The 15,977-nt window shown below is 38.8% G+C and overlaps 1 protein-coding gene across 5 annotated transcripts in view; it reads right to left on the bottom strand.

The window, feature by feature from the left end:
- The window catches only part of PLCB4 (phospholipase C beta 4), a 186,790-nt gene that overhangs the window by 162,629 nt on the left and 8,184 nt on the right, over positions 1-15,977 (bottom strand). For all 5 annotated transcript variants that reach the window (XM_039569012.1, XM_039569015.1, XM_039569014.1 and 2 more), the window contains exon 2: positions 4,389-4,448. The gene's annotated coding sequence lies outside the window, so the exon portion shown is untranslated. The remainder of the gene's footprint in view (positions 1-4,388; positions 4,449-15,977) is intronic.

Below are 15,977 nucleotides of genomic sequence, written 5' to 3'. Positions count from 1 at the left end.
GATGATTCAGGCGTGGTTTAAGACAGACCTACCACAGACCAATTTAAGGCAGCAGTCTGATAAACTTTGGAGTCCTCTCCAGAAGTCCACCAGTCACTCATTCTTTCACCACTAATGTCTGCTCTGGCAGAAAAAATGAAAACTCAGATAAAAAAAAAATCACAGAATTATGGAATACTTTTGGTTGGAAGGAGCCTTTAAAGGTCATCTAGTCCAACAGCTCCTGCAATGATCAGGGACATCTTCAATGTGACCAGGTTGCTCAGAGACCAATCCAGCCTAACCTTGAATGTTTCCAGGGATGGGGCACCCACAATTTAACTGTGAAACCTGTTCCAGTTTTTCAATACCCTCACTGTAAAAAAAATTCTTCCTTATATCTAGCCGAAATATAACCAGTTTCAGTTCAAAGCCATTACCCCTTGTCCTGTCACAAAAGATCCTACTAAAAAGTTTGTCCTCATCTTTCTTTAACACCCTCTTAAATATTGAAAGGTGGCAATAAGATTTCCCTGGAGCCTTCTCTTCTCCAGATCAGAAATGACCTTTTGGAATGTTATTTATCAGGTCTGCTTTTGGGCCAGCTCAGTCCCTGCTTCACTCCTAACACAGGCTATTGGTGTGAACAGGGATAAGAAATTAGTCTCCAGTCTCACTCCCAGCCTCTATTTTCTTTATCAGTTTAAATGTACATGCAACTGCAGAGAACCCGACAACCGAGACAGTAACAACTGCCATAAATTATCAGTATCCTTTTGTTATCGCTTGTTTTTTAGCTCCCAGAGCTCTGCCTCCTCTCTGAACCAACAACCTTTCTCAGGCTGAGACCTTTGCCACTACATGCATTTTCTGCCCTGTCCATGCTCACCTCTCTCACCATAAAGGTCTGCACAATGCTGGATTTAGCTGTAATTAAACAGAACAGTCTTCCAAAGGAAAGCACAAAGACAACAACATGATCACAAGCAGCAGGGAATATTTGGAAAACAATACTTCATCTGAATGCAGTAAGCTTCATTTATTTTTCTTTTGCCTCTCTATTTTTGTTTTATACTGTTGACTCCAAGTTTTAATGACCGAAGATATTTTAAGCATTCCTGACCTAGAAATGTGCTAAGAATAAGAGAACTTTATTATAAAGAAAACATTGGCCATCTGAAGGGAAACTCCGTGTATACCCCACCTAAGTAAGCTATGCATGTTGCTTATGAACAGCAGATAAGTTCTCAGACTAAAAGAACTCAATTTCCAGAAGACACAGATAACATGGATAAAGGGTCAGATAGGCTGTAGGATTCAATGGACTTGATTAAGAGAACAAGGGATTCATGGCTAAAATGGATAGAAAATCCAGCCCAGTGAGAAAATACCCTCACAAAATACGTTAATTGCTGTGTTTATCAGGGACAGTAAGAAGATATCCAGTGGAGACACAGCCTAAAGCTAGGAGTGGAAACCTCTTTATTTTGACAACAGCAATCTGAGCAAATGGCCTTGATCTCTAACAAGAAGGGCAACTTTTCTTTATTCCTCCCTACAAAGTGCCACTTCCATTTTGGGACCGGTTACCATGCCCCTTATAATGGGCAGGCAGCAAATACTTTGGGACTAAAACTCATCCTAAATTATGCTCAGCAGGTGTGAGAGTTCCACACTGGCACAAGAAAAACAAGTGCAAAATATTTCTGTGATTGTAGCAGGCAGATTACACAGAGAGAACTTCATCAAGGTTTGGCCAAGGAATGCTGCTCTTAGCTCTCCAACTCAGAGATACAGTGACACACAAGTACCCACAAGGGCACAGGTAATTTGACCAAAAATGCACATGCCAAATATTCAGGCTCTGTCCTTTACAAAAAAACCCTGCAATTCTGTAAATATACCACAGGGATCTTATTTCACTTCCATAAAAATCAACTACGAAGTGTTGATGAATAAAATCAATGAGCTAACTGTGATGAGCAGTACATTGTTTTAATTATTATTCCAATCAGGAATGCCCAGTGAACATCATGCCCAGTCTTACACTACAAACTTGAACGGGGATTCAGCCCTCCCTCCTTTAAACGGTGTTGGAAACCATAGTTTATTTAAAGGATTTTCTTTGGCTAGCCTTCTCTTCGGCTCAATCTCTTTCAGAGTAGGAGAGGGGTCAAAGTTCCTGCAGCTCCTGATTATTCAATAACATGACTAATGCTCTCCTAAGGGGAACATGATTACAGGTAAATGATGTGTTATGATAAAGGCACCATCTCCCATTTGCACACCCCTGTCCTCCCACCCACCACTGTGTAAACAGAATAAACCTTTAAGGACGCACTGGCTGACCTCATCTCCTGAAGAAATACTGCCTGGAATCACACTGTAATGAGACACAGGATAGCACAGAATGGCCTCACTTAATCTTTAACAATATGATATTTTAACAGGCTTCTACCCAGAAAACCTCTCCCAGTCATCTTCAATGCAACCAGTATTAACTGCAGCATGCTGTTCACAGACCCTAAAACTGGCTGTACAAATTGTGACTGCCTGGGGCTACTTTTGTTATGTTATTGAGCCAAGTTCTCCTCATGTTTACTTAATTCAAAAATTCAGAAATTCTGGAATTGACTATTCCTTTGTTCACAAAGTTTTTGAGGTCTTCGACTTTCAGGGTGGTGTGTAAAGCCTATGGCACATCCTTCTGCATGCTATGGTTAAATGGGTAAAAAAGGGTTCCAGTGGAAAATAGAAAGCAACATCCCTAACTTCCTTCACTAATTCCAAAGTGGCTTTTCCGTCTATTATTAACTCTTATTCTGAAAGCATCAAATGTAATAGACACTCTAGGTAAACTCATTCATCTCCCATTCCTTTATCAGTTTTAACAAATGAACCAACAGTTCTGCCATTAATGGGAATTCATTCTAAGTCTCTTACTAGTAAGATTTCTATTGTTGCACCTGGATAAAAAGTCAGCCCTATCTGTATTTCCAGACCATTGCTCTAAGAAGATATTTACAGAAGTTTCTACTTTCCAAGAAAGCTATTTCTGGCCAACGTAGGCTTATTTTCTTCTTTTTAAATTATTTTAAACTGTACTTGTGCCCACAGAAGAATTATTTTTGTCAGTTACAAATAAACAAACCAACTGTGACAGAACACCGGGTCACAGTGCAACAGATTCCCAAATGCTTGTGGCATACACTACATGGATAAACAAGCAATCCAGGAGTGAAAAACAAGGAAAACAAGTGTGTTTTAATGACTAATGCCAAGGTAGGATAGGTAAAGCACTGCCTACAACCATTGGACCATTACTTCTAATTCTACAATTCTAGATCAACACCACAACCATATCCTTTGGTGTCAATGACTTTTTCTGCACTGAAATTTTCCTACTAAAGATCCCTTTAAAGCAGATCCATCAGCAATTGGAATCCTCATCTGAGATTTCTCATGTGATTTCATTGCAGATGACATCGCAGAATTTTCAGGCAAATTTAGGTATGGTTTTAGATGAACAACAAAAAGCAAATACACCATCTCATCATTATCACTTCCAAAAATTTCAGTAGGAAGAGTCATGCATGAGGTCTGTGTCCTGCTCTGCTCCTGTGCAGTAGGACAGGAATCAAAGAATTCACCTAAGCTAAGCTTGAGGTCTCAGTCAGGATTAGCCAGAAACTAACATTTGCCACAACAACCTTTTGAGCCTGCTCAAGGCCTGGATTGCTAAAGCAATTGGGATTTTGTGCCAGCTTGGTGCTTCTGAAGGAAAAGTAGTTTTCAGACAGCAGAAGCCAATAGGGTAAGAATCCTTTATGCCAGCAGGATGGATAAAACTTCACTCAGACTAGGAAGAGAATATAAATTGGTGTGCAAGTGACCCATCTCTGAGTACTCAAAAAAAGTAAAAACTTGTTCTCCACAAATTCAAGGTGAGAAGAATCTGCTGGAACCACATCAAACTCCAGCACTTAAGTTGCCTTTGCAGCTGTTTTAGGAATGGTTATCACTGGAGTTTACTGGGCCTGATTGGGGGACACACAAGTTCTACTCATCCACACTTCCCAGAATGTTAGACTTCAAAAGGATAAGGGCTCTGAGAACTTTGAATATCCTCATCTGTCTGTGTCTGATCAACCTCACACACACATGCTTCCTTAATGTCAGGATATCTGGTTTCAGGAGAGCACAGCACCCTCTGAATTTGCAGTTATGACCTAAATTTCTAATAATTTCACTCCTCTAATGAACCCCAACTGCTGCTTTTTCAGAACACATTTTTCATTCTACTAATACGGACAGTGCAGCATTGCAACAGTAAACCGTATTTTAAACTTGAAGTAAATAACCTGGTAAAAAAACAGAATTAAAATGTTCAAAGAACAGAAAATGCATACCTTTTGAAAATCAGAGATTACTCCATAGAAATTCACATTGTAGAGAATGTCTTCCTTTCCCTAAAAAAAAAAAAAAGGCTTAATTGTGCATATTCATATTTAATTACCTAATAAAATCACAGTAAACTACTTCAAGACCTTCTTTTTCCCCCAGAAATAATTTCTCCTTATGGATCAGAATATTTACACTATAGCAAATAAATCTTGTGTGCTCAGTGGGTTTTTGTTTGAAGTTCATTTTATTTTGAGAGTCCTGTTATTTAAGCAGAAGCATCATAGCTTCAGGTGAAATGAACACATGGTACCCATTCTTCCAAGCATTTAAAACTGGAAAGCAACACAATGGAGACCAAGGATGGAGCAGTGTGTCAGGAGCAGGGAAAATAAAATATTTTATTTTGAGATATATAATCAGGTCTCGTTATCATCCCAGCTTTGGGTAAAAAGTAAATGATGCCATTGTTATTAGTGCTAAAACATATTTGCTCCATTGCTTTTGCCAACACTTTGGAAGGATGAAAGCATCCACTTCTTCTGTCTTTCCCCACCTTTGGAGGGGAAGGAGCAGCACAGGGGTATCCAACACTTCTGTACCTCTGAGCAGCACAAGTGGGCAGGGCTGCTTTGGGGGTGTTACTGTTTACCCCTCTTTTTTTAAAATGCACAGACCCAATTGATTTCCATGAGCACAAAAGTCTCTCAGCAAGCAAAGCAGCAGGTTTACAGAAACAGGAATGAAAATGACAAAAGAGTGCTCAAAAATGAAGTCAAATCTGAATTCAGATTAGAAATCCATGTTTTGTAAGAGACAGTATTTTATTTAAAAAAAACCCAACAAATGTCTTCAGCATTATTGAAAATAATATGAAATTGACTGTTGCTTTTTCAAATGAATTTCTATCAAGAGCTCCTGCACATTAGATCAGAAGCTGTATTTTTCTCTCTTCCATCAAGCTTCCTCTTTCTTCCTTTATAGAAAAAATAAATTGAAGCCTGAAGTTGAGAACATCTCAATATGCACTAGGTGCATACGCAGAATTAAATTTAACCTGCTACTTTTCAGTTTTATGAGGTTTAAGTTTTATGAGAAGAAGAAAGAAAAAAAAAAAAAGAACGAAAAAAATCTCAATATTAGAAACAGATTGCAGAAAACAAGTGTCTCAGCCAAGGGAAGCCAGAGCATGTTGTGGGTCTAGCATTTGCTTTGAGAACTCACAGTGCATAAAACACCCTGAGTACGAGACCAGAGGGACTGAGAACCACAGCAATCACAATTACAGCAGTGAGGGCAGTTAAAGAAAATAGTTTCCTCTTCTGTCTAATCCGCCCAAAGTTGCCAAAAATGTCTATTAAAACAGAAGTTGTTCCAAATCATAAATAGCAATGCTGAGAGGATGATGGCTACATACTTTGTTCTCATTAAATATTGACAGCACGCTCTTCTGGTAAGAGACTACACAGTGATTTCCATTATTTTTTTAAATTTTTTTTTAATGCCTCAAACTCTCTCATTTTGCTGGTGCACTTTCAGACTGACCTCAGCAGCTCATAATTACATGACAAGACATCACTGGGTCTCCAGGACTTGTCAGCTTCATACAAAAGCATCCTTACACTTACTTCTGGGTCAGCTAGAGCCAACTTAATGCTAAAATAAACTCCCAGTCTGTGCTGGGAAAACAAAGTCATGACAAGAATCTTTTCAAGCATATGAACTACTTTGTTAGTCTGCAATAGAAGATACACCTCAGACATTTTTGTTGTCTTGCAGATTGCGGTCAGATTTCAACACGGTTACATCAGCACCGAATCCAGCCCAGCTCCACTGGAATCAGAAGCATCCCACCATGCCTAATGCACATAACAGAAACAGAACCTGCTTCCCAACTGGTTTTAATCATCTACAGCTTTCTGGGCAGAATGGCCACTGGGCCCTGAAATCTCTCATGTTCCATGTAAACACATGAGTACAATCTCATAAATTTAATGAAGAAAATCAGTTTCTTTCTAGTCATGCAAATACCAAAAAATCTCTCTCTCTCTTTTCACCAGTTAAGTATTTCTTCAGAAGCTTATTTGTGTCCAAAATCTCCAGTGGCCCTTTCAGTGAGACTGTAAATTCTTTGAGGGAAATGCTTAGAGCCAGAGTGAAGCCTCAGTTACAGAAACACTGAGCAGCTTGTAATTCACAGTAACAGAACAACTGATGGGGGAATGGACAGCAGCTGCAGCCTCAGGTCTGTCCTTCATTCCACAACTGGGTGTAAATGCTAAAATAAAGAAAACCCTACAATTTTCATTTTTCTCATGTTTTAAAGAAAAAGAATTTTTTTTTTAAGTGAATAAACTGGTCTTAAGTACCTTGATGCCTGCTTTATTTTGTAAAGGATCTTTAATTTGATGTTCCTCACTTCCTGGACACCTGGCCAGGTATCACAAGATTTCAGCTGCACCTGAACACCAAGGCAGGTGTGGAGACATCAAATTCTGATGCACCCAGTGTTCATTCTGGCCACAACACACATTTCTTCACTACTGTTCAGTAAAGCATGAAGTGTTTCTTCAATTGTCACCTGACCTTTACTGTCACCTTAAATATACCCCATGGGTTTCCTCTCTCTTCATGACTTAACCCCCTATTAACCTACCAGGAGAGCACTTACTTTTGCAAAAGACCCAGCTAAATCATAATGATCCTGCAAAAGGATGGACAACCTTCATCAAGACTCTGGGCTTGTCAGTGGAGCTTTTTTAAATTTTATTTTTATTTTCAAGAAGAAGACAAGTTTTCATCCACAGGGATCTAACATTCAAGTTTCTTTGTCACCTATCACTCTGAAATGCTCAGAGAGAATGACCTGACAGCAACACACTTCTGCAAGTCTGTGACTTTCCCATTGATGGATACTTGGTTACAGATAATCACCTCCTTGAGTTAACCCAGAGTATAACTTTAGAATTCCAATAAGGACCTTTTGCCTCCTTCTAATTAAAAGCGAAGTACAAGCGCCCAGTTTAGAAAATTGGACACCATTAGAGTCTTAATTTAAACATGACAATTTTAGTCTGTCGATATACTGAAATGATCATTACCTACCAAACCTTCACTCATTTTGTGCCAAAAAGGAACTTCAACCATAGTTCATTAGGTAATTTTAGACACACAACTGTTAACATTTTTCAGACATGAATTGCCTGTATATCCCTAGTCTGGATGTGTAGTTTCTAAAAAGATCCTTTCTTTTTACGTTTTTTTTCAGGATCTAGGAGTATGGAAAAAAAACCCCAAAACAACAGAAGAGCCACAAACACGCAAAGGCAAAAGGAAAACCTGAAAAATTCCCTGTCATTCTCGCACTTGGGGACAGGAAACCACACTGAGTGATGTGGTGTCAGCACCCTGCCTCCCAGCAGCTCCTGCCTTCCAGGGGCCAGGCTGTTCCAGCCAGGGCCTCACTGCCACATCTCTCGCTCTCATGTGAGGCTTCTGAGAAACCCCAGCTCCTTCCTGGAGTGGAGCCTTGCCAGGGACATCAGTCTGTTGCTGCTGACACACTCCACACATAATTCGGTGGCTTCCTGCTCGAGGCATTACATAATTTGAGCCTCTGGCATGTCTTTCTGGAACATTTCATGTACTCACTCACAGGATCAGCAGCATCTTCAGCTACCAGATAGCTCTGCACCTTTTCTGCACTGACTCTGACCTGGATGGCACTGACTACAGGCACAGATGGCTGTTTATCCCAAGTAAAGAAAACCTTGGCAGTATGACTCCCAAAACAGACAAAAAAAGCAGGTAACCACACACAGTTAAACACAATTAATGGTCATAGGAATACCACAATGGAAATCACTTTCATAAACCACAGAATTCTCTCAAGGGCTGTTGCATTCAGCTTCACTAAGTCAGAAACTTATTAATCAAAGAGAGCATACAGCCTCCTGCTAATAATACCACATACAACTGACCCTTAAGTCCTAATCTGCCTCCAGCCATGAAGTCATGAGTCAAGGAAGTTCTTGACTCCGGATCAATGTGCATATAACTAAATTGAAAGGTAAAATCACTCCTTGATGTTTGCTGAGCAAGATTCAGGACACTGCACTCCCGAAACAGGCAGACTATTTTCACAGAGATGTCAAGTACTTGGAGCCCAGAGATTCTCTTTCATGAAAAGCATATCAATTGATAATAAAGTGCACCCTCCAAAACAATTTCTAGATAATAGAATCTTTTAGACCTTTTTGTACAGAGAATGAGTTATATCTATAGATAAACCCCACATAATTTAAGCCAAGCAATAAACAACAGCAGCATTTGTGCAATATAGAACAGTTACTACAAACTCTTATCAGTATGCAAATGTAATAGAACTAAGAAACACAATCTGCAATTTGACTCAGAGAATTTCAGTATGTCTTGGATGTAATTATATACTATCCTGCAGCTCCTGCAGGGAATTTTACCTATGGTTTAGGAATGTTATTATTTTTTTCTTCTTTTTTCTAGGGGGGGGGTGAAGAAAAAGTACTCAATTTTTAGTCACCTATAATAATTCTCTGGAACCAAAATCATCATGCTGCAGTTTAAGAGGCTTTCAATCTATGAAATTACTCACTGCTGATGAAAGTATTAACAATCCAAGGACTTCATTTACAGCATTACAAGGAATCCAGGTCAATTATGGGTAAATGCTTTTACTCTGCTTGGGCCAATGAAATGAATTATTATCATGAAAACCTGCACTCCCACCAAGAGTAAAGTTTAAGGGTGTCTCACCATAATTCAAAGAGAACAGAAAGGAAAGAGCAATCCTAGACTCCAAAACAGAAACCGGACACCTAATGCAGGCACTGGGAACATGCAGCAGGTGAAAAGATGGGAAGAGGATGGATACTCCTTTCAGGCCAGCAAGCCAGCAGCTGCCAGCACTTCATATCGCTAAGATAAAATCTAATGTCTCCAGGGAAAGCTCAGCATCATCACATAAATCCTACCACAGCCTAATCATTCTTTTTGGGATGTACTCCGTGTTCCAGAAACTGGGAGCCTGCTCCTTGCCAATCTCGCTCTGAAATGTAGGCCAGCAGCTCTAACATAGCATGTTGTGATCTACACTTTTATTATCCCAATCCTCCTCAACAGCAAGAGAAAGGGATTAAGCAGCATTATTTTTCTCCCTGCATATTTACTGAGATAATTACATACCATACTATAATACAAGATTATTTTGCACAGTGCAAAATAACACAGAATGGGCCCGTCATTCTATGGAAACCTCTTGGTCCCATCACTCTTGGGAGAGTACATGGCTGATCACATTGGGCATGCTCCTCCAGGAAAGTTTAACAGCAAATTCTTCCAAATGTACCAAATAGATGCACTCAGCTTCTTCATATAATCCCCTTCTTTTGGCAATCATATTTTTAAAATTATTTCACAAAACATTATTAATATCTAAAGCCATCTGTGTTTCTAGAGAATGCTCCTTTCCACACTCTCTTTCCTTCCTACTGGGCTGCACAGTAAAGATTTTTTTATTTACAACCACTTTTATGCCAGCAGATGTTACACCACACAAAACTGCTTTGCTGCAAGTTCAAGAAGAAAGTGGTGGGAAGAAGTTTACATAACCAGACATCATCGACAAAAGCAAGAGAGCCTGGCAAACCACAGGCCATAGTCATTTAATTCACACAAACCTCTCTTCCCCTTTCTCACTCTGCTTTCCAATTTGTTTTAATTCCATAGGAGGATTTGACTGGTAGTCACTCCATAATGCATTGCAAGGTTTAAATGCCAGCAGCTTTTCTTGTCTTGACAAAATGTACAGAGCTGAAATTTAATTACAACTGGCTCAAATGCACTTTTGTTTTGCTTCTACCCACCTGGAACACATAGCCGGTTTAAAGTAAACATGTTTAGTCACTGGATAATATGAAGTATAAAAGAAAAGTTACACTGTAATAAACAGAGATACACTTCAAAACAATTTTGATTTCTTATCTCAGAACCTGGCTGCAACCAGCTAGCTGAAAGTGGCATTACCGTGATGGAAATAGCGTGGTATTTCAATGCAAGAAAGTAAACATATTCTCCCAGATACTAGCACAGGAGTTGAAACCCACCCAAGAAAACCATTTGCATTATCGGTGTGCATTATTCTGCCCCAACGTTTTGACACTGAGGTTAAACATTAAGCTGTGAGTACAATGCCTCTTTTTTAAACTAATGCAATTTCTTGGGGCAAAATCTGATATGGCCAGCCAGATTTCCTGAGTGCTAGTTTCTCCCAAGAAAAAAAAAAAAAAAAAAAAAAAAGGGAGACATCAGTTTAATTTTGATTTGTCCAGTAAACAGATCAAAGCATTGCAGCTCTGCAGTGGAGGTTTACAAAGCCTCATTGTACAAACATCCTGGGCCTGATGCTGCTGGCTGCACTGAAGCAAATCTCATCTGATGGCAGCCAGCGCTGGTTTGTGCTACATTGTCCAATGCAAAAATTTACACTTTAAAGGGAAGTCAAAATCTTTGAAGTCCCACTTGATCAAAAATTATTAAAACATGCAGCTTGATTTTTTAGGCTGATCTTAACCACATGTAGCTGGAAATGTTTCACACTTCTTTTCTGTTGCTTATATACCAAAAAACTGTGTTCAGCTTTTGGCTCCTCCTATTCGAGTGGAATAAATTCTTTGGGTGAAGGAGCATTTTTAACAAATATGTACAACGCCTAAAAAAGAGATTCCAGAAGCACTATTAGATCACTGAGAGCTTCAAGACTGCAAAGTGTAAATAATTTTTAGCATAGCTGAAACATCTTTCTAGGTCTTTGCTTTGTAAGATTGCAATTTCTGCCCAGCCTCTTTATTTATTTTCTCATCCAACTGTGCAGTTGAGCTTGTTCAGGGTTTGCTGTTTGGTGCCTTTCACAGAACACAAAGAAAGAGGGAGGAAACAGAAATTACACGACCCATATAAATTAGTTTTAAAACATTCAACGTTAGGCCTGATGTCCGCAGCTACTTTGATTCTTTGCAAAAGAAAATTCCTTTTTATATGTACATACGGTTTTGACTTGAGTGTCCCTTTAAGCCAGCTTTGCTGATTCAGACTGTGTCCATACCATTGCCAAAGGAAGAAAAAAAAAGAAGAAAAAGGTGTTCCTGAGATATGTTCTGACTTAAAAGATTTAAATAGGGAATCCTCAAACTCAGAAACAACATCAAGAAACACATTTTCATTTCTGCTGCAAGACTGCTGTCAATGTCCATAAGCAAAAAGACTGCTTGACAAATATCCTGTAACAGACTGTGCTTCTAAAACTGAAACTTTGCTCTTTCTGGGCTAAAAATCAAAACTGGATCTATTGCATAACAAAGGTATTAAAGATAATGGCCTCTAAGACTGCATGGCACATCAGTGGGAGCAGTGTAAGCAATGCCTTGCTCCATACATTAACCTGCACCCCTGGGAGTTTATCCAGGTAGAGCGTGTCCATGTTCCTGATTTGCTACATTCTGATCTCCAAGTCAAGGTCAAGAAGTAATTCACCAGGATCCCCATTGCTAACACACATGGGCTGCAGGCTTTGGGGAAGTCATCTCACCACGCTAAAAAAGGTATCAACAATTGGAGTACAAAGAGATGAAATTGTCTGAAAGCTGCTTTATACCTTTAGATACTTCAGCATGTTGAACTGAACAACATGGATGCCATTTCTTTTTAATCTGCATAAATCAGTTTTGTATATATATTCTAATTAAAAATGCTGTGTTGCAGTGTATTCTCTCATCTGAGTATCAGCAAATGGGCACCAGCCAGGTTGAATAAAAAATAATAAAGACTGCAATGTAATAAATGCCATAAAATAAATAATGCAAGGATAGTCCCTGCCCCAGAAACCTTGCAATTTAGGCCATGAACAAAGAATCCTTAAGGGATCATACGAAACCTACCTAACATTCCTGAATTGACATTTACATTGTGCTGTACTTCAGTTCATACTTTCAAGGCTAGAACTATGCACTTGTTCTGATGTGCACTGCTGAAAGCTGCTCTGGATCTCGTGGTTCACAATGAGCCTTCATGTCAGGCATTATCGTGACATTTAAGGTAGATATTGAAAAAATACCTAATCAGAACACTGTGGGTGAGGGTTTGTGTCTTATTGTATTTAACCCAAGTCGAGCTTTAGAACAAATAAATCTGATTTTTAAAGGGCACTACAACCAGCTCTGCCCATGCCCAAAAGACATGGGGAGAGGGAAAGGGGACTAGGTGGTGGAATTACCAAAACAATACCAAGTAACAAATAAAGAGCTTTCAGGCTGGGCCCCTCTCCTCCTGTGTCACAACGGGTTACCTGTTCTAACCCAGGAATATTACCATTGCTCCTACAGGATCAAATGTGTCCTAACAGCAGCTCCATGCTCTCCTGAAACTGAGCTAAAAATTAGTTTTGAAATTATATCAGGCTCAGCGTGATCCTCTAGCATTCCAGCAGTATCTCTCCATCCTGACAAAGTGAAATCTTTTGACATCTGATCTTACAAACAAGAAGGCTTGGGCCAGCTTTGTAGACATACACTTTGTTTTGGAAGGGATAGATGGAGCCCCATTGGATGTGTAGCCCATAGGGAACAAATAAAGTTCTGAAGCCAAATTAACTATTTCACCTGCAAAAACTACAGACTGATTTAATCAATCTCCAGCTCTGAAGGACTGAAGGGTTTGTGCACTTGCAGTGTGCTGTACTCAGGTCAGTTTTATTTCTCATACATGACATATTCCCCTGCCAAGTCCTGACACTGTTTGGATTCTCGTTACCTTTCTTTCATCAGGTCAAATTTCAAGATTAAAAAAAAAAAATAAAACACACACTGCCAAACAATAAAAGAGAAGCTATTATCTATCAGATAGAATGGCTTTTTTCCATTATTTTCCTTTTGAAAGGGGGAAGGAATGAACCATTAAGTGGACAAACACCATTTTGGCCTATGAATCATCCCTGATAAAACTGCAGATGCACAAACCCAGTCAACAGTATTACAGTAAGAGAGAATAGATAAATTTCAACAACCATCCAAAAGGCCCCTTAGATGAGGCACGATGATTTTGAATTGAATTTTGAGATGCAAGGCTCAAATGAACTCCGGTTACTTGCTTGCAACACCCACGCTCTGTCAATAGACAGTGCTGAAAAGGAAGAGCCAAATCTTGTTAAAATTATGCTTCAGTCACTAAGAGAAGTGCTAATTACCAGCTGGACTGAAGACCACTGAGATAAGCAAAACATTCCCTGCCAAAGCCCTTTAGACAACATTCTTTAGTTTCTAAAACCCAAGATGTGATGATAGCAGGAAGAGATGGAAGGAAGAAAAGGATTAATCCACTTTCAGTGATGTTTAAATAAGACTTGCTTTAAATGATTTAAAATTAACTGAGAAGCATTATCTTTTCATCAACTTCTACAAGAAGAAAAGCAGCCAGAAATTTATTTGTGTAATTAATGTGTTATGCATGTATACAGAAGCTCTTTTTAATTGAAACTATAAATTGGCTTTTCAGTAACTGAAAGATTTTAGGTAATAGTTTATGAAATCAAGAAATATTACCAGAAAAGTGGTTATAATTTAAATTAACAATCACTTTTTAAGGAGGAGATGTAGCTTACCTGAAAAAAATAGGTCCACAATTTTAAAACTTTTTAGGTATATAGTTTTATAGCTCTTCAAAAAACAAGCACAAAACTGACACCTTGCTCTGATCATTACTTCCAGTAATGCTTTGAAGAAATACTTCCACAGATCTTTTAAAGGAGCCAGACAAAGCAATACCTTCAAGATGCAAGTTTTGGTTAAAATTTCAAATTATTCATGAAGGTCTTCATGAGCATTTAAATGCTGTTAAAGGTATGGACTATTCTTTTAGATGCATCCTTTTATATTAAGGGAATACAACTCCCTGAAAGGAGGCTGTAGCCAGGTGAGGGTTGGCCACTTCTCCCAGGAAACCAGTGGCAGGACAAGAGGACATGGTCTCAGGCTGTACCAGGGGAGGTTTAGGCACAGAAGGGCTGATTAGACACTGCAGTAGGCTGCCCAGGGGCATGGTGGAGTCACCACCCCTGGAGGTGTTTAAGGAGAGCCTCAACGTTGCACTCAGTGGTGTTGTGTCCTAGGTTGGATTTAATGATCTGAGAGATCTTTCCCAACCTAAAAGATTCTGTGAAAATTAAATAATTCAAAAAGGAAACCCACAAAAAGGCTAACGTAGTTTCACACAACTAGAAAAAAAAGTCTCATATCTTGTACTACTATTGTCTTCTGTAAAGAAAACAATTCCACTTAAAAACAAGAGAATGAAAACACCCAGCAAACATTCTGACACTAAACTATAGTGGGATGGAGCCAATTCCTTAAAACCAAATAATGTAACTGCTAACACAGCAATGCAATTTCCTCTGCCATTTCTACCTGTGAGAATCAAAAACTGTTTTCCAGTTTTCAAAAGCCTTAAAAGTATTGCCACATTGCTCAGCACCTGAATCATGGAAAACCACTCACGGAATCAATCATCTGATGATTCAAAATTACCTGAAAACATACCTGTATGTTTTTCCACATAATTTCAGATCAATTCAATTGATGTTTTTAATGTGTCAGGTATCTGAGAGCTGCACTTAGGTCTTTGTTTTCACAATATTATTATTCAGTTGTTCCACTGTGGGGAGGGGAGGTGGTTATTCCAGATTAAAGTGAGTAGTGTCTTTTCAAGGGTAAATTAGAAATTAAAGCAGGATGAGATCAGGGAAGATTACCAGGCACTGTATACAAACTGAGCATAACTAAATCAAAGGTATATAAATCAGAGCATGTATTTCTTGGCAGATTGCTTCAGTTTTGAAAACTGAAGTGTCACAGGCTTCATTAAAAAAAAAATCCCCAGCAATAAAGCTCACCTTTTTTTTCAGAAGTAACCTATTTCATGCCAATTCACAGCTACTCCTGTAAAGTATTGCTTTCACCTCATGTGTTTTAAAATACAAAAAGCATTTACAAAATAAATACATGTGTTTGTACAGCAAAGAATTACTGCAAACATATACTTTTGATTTTCCCACATCTGGAAATGCAATTAGGTTACATGAGGCTTTTAGTTCATCATGGAAAAAGCTGTAAGAAACTAATACACAGGAATCCACACAAAACAAACAAAAAAAATCATTACAAATAAGAAGAACAAACTTTTTCAAGTCTTTAAAAAAAAGAAAAACCCACCAAAAATATGTCCCTCCAAACCCCGAATAAATCAACTGGTAGACTGTTACTCTAGCCAAAACCCAAAAGATCATCTTTTTTCTGAGACTGCAATTCAAAGAATCAGCACCTAAAATGAAGATGCAGCAGAGAATATTTAGTTTTTTCACATGATTTGGACTACCAGATAAAGGTCTATGTGAGCTGTGATTCCTCTATCCACATGGGGACCACAATTCTGCAGTACAAACTTCATTAGTAAGAATTCTTCCAAATGAACTCAACCACACCAGCAGAGCTGAAGATTTATCCCTTCCATACCCA

Source organism: Corvus cornix, chromosome 3 (assembly GCF_000738735.6).
Source record: "Corvus cornix cornix isolate S_Up_H32 chromosome 3, ASM73873v5, whole genome shotgun sequence".
NCBI classification, from domain to species: Eukaryota; Metazoa; Chordata; class Aves; order Passeriformes; family Corvidae; genus Corvus; species Corvus cornix.
Note: the sequence above shows the minus strand (reverse complement) of the source record. Positions and strands in the feature narration are given on the sequence as shown.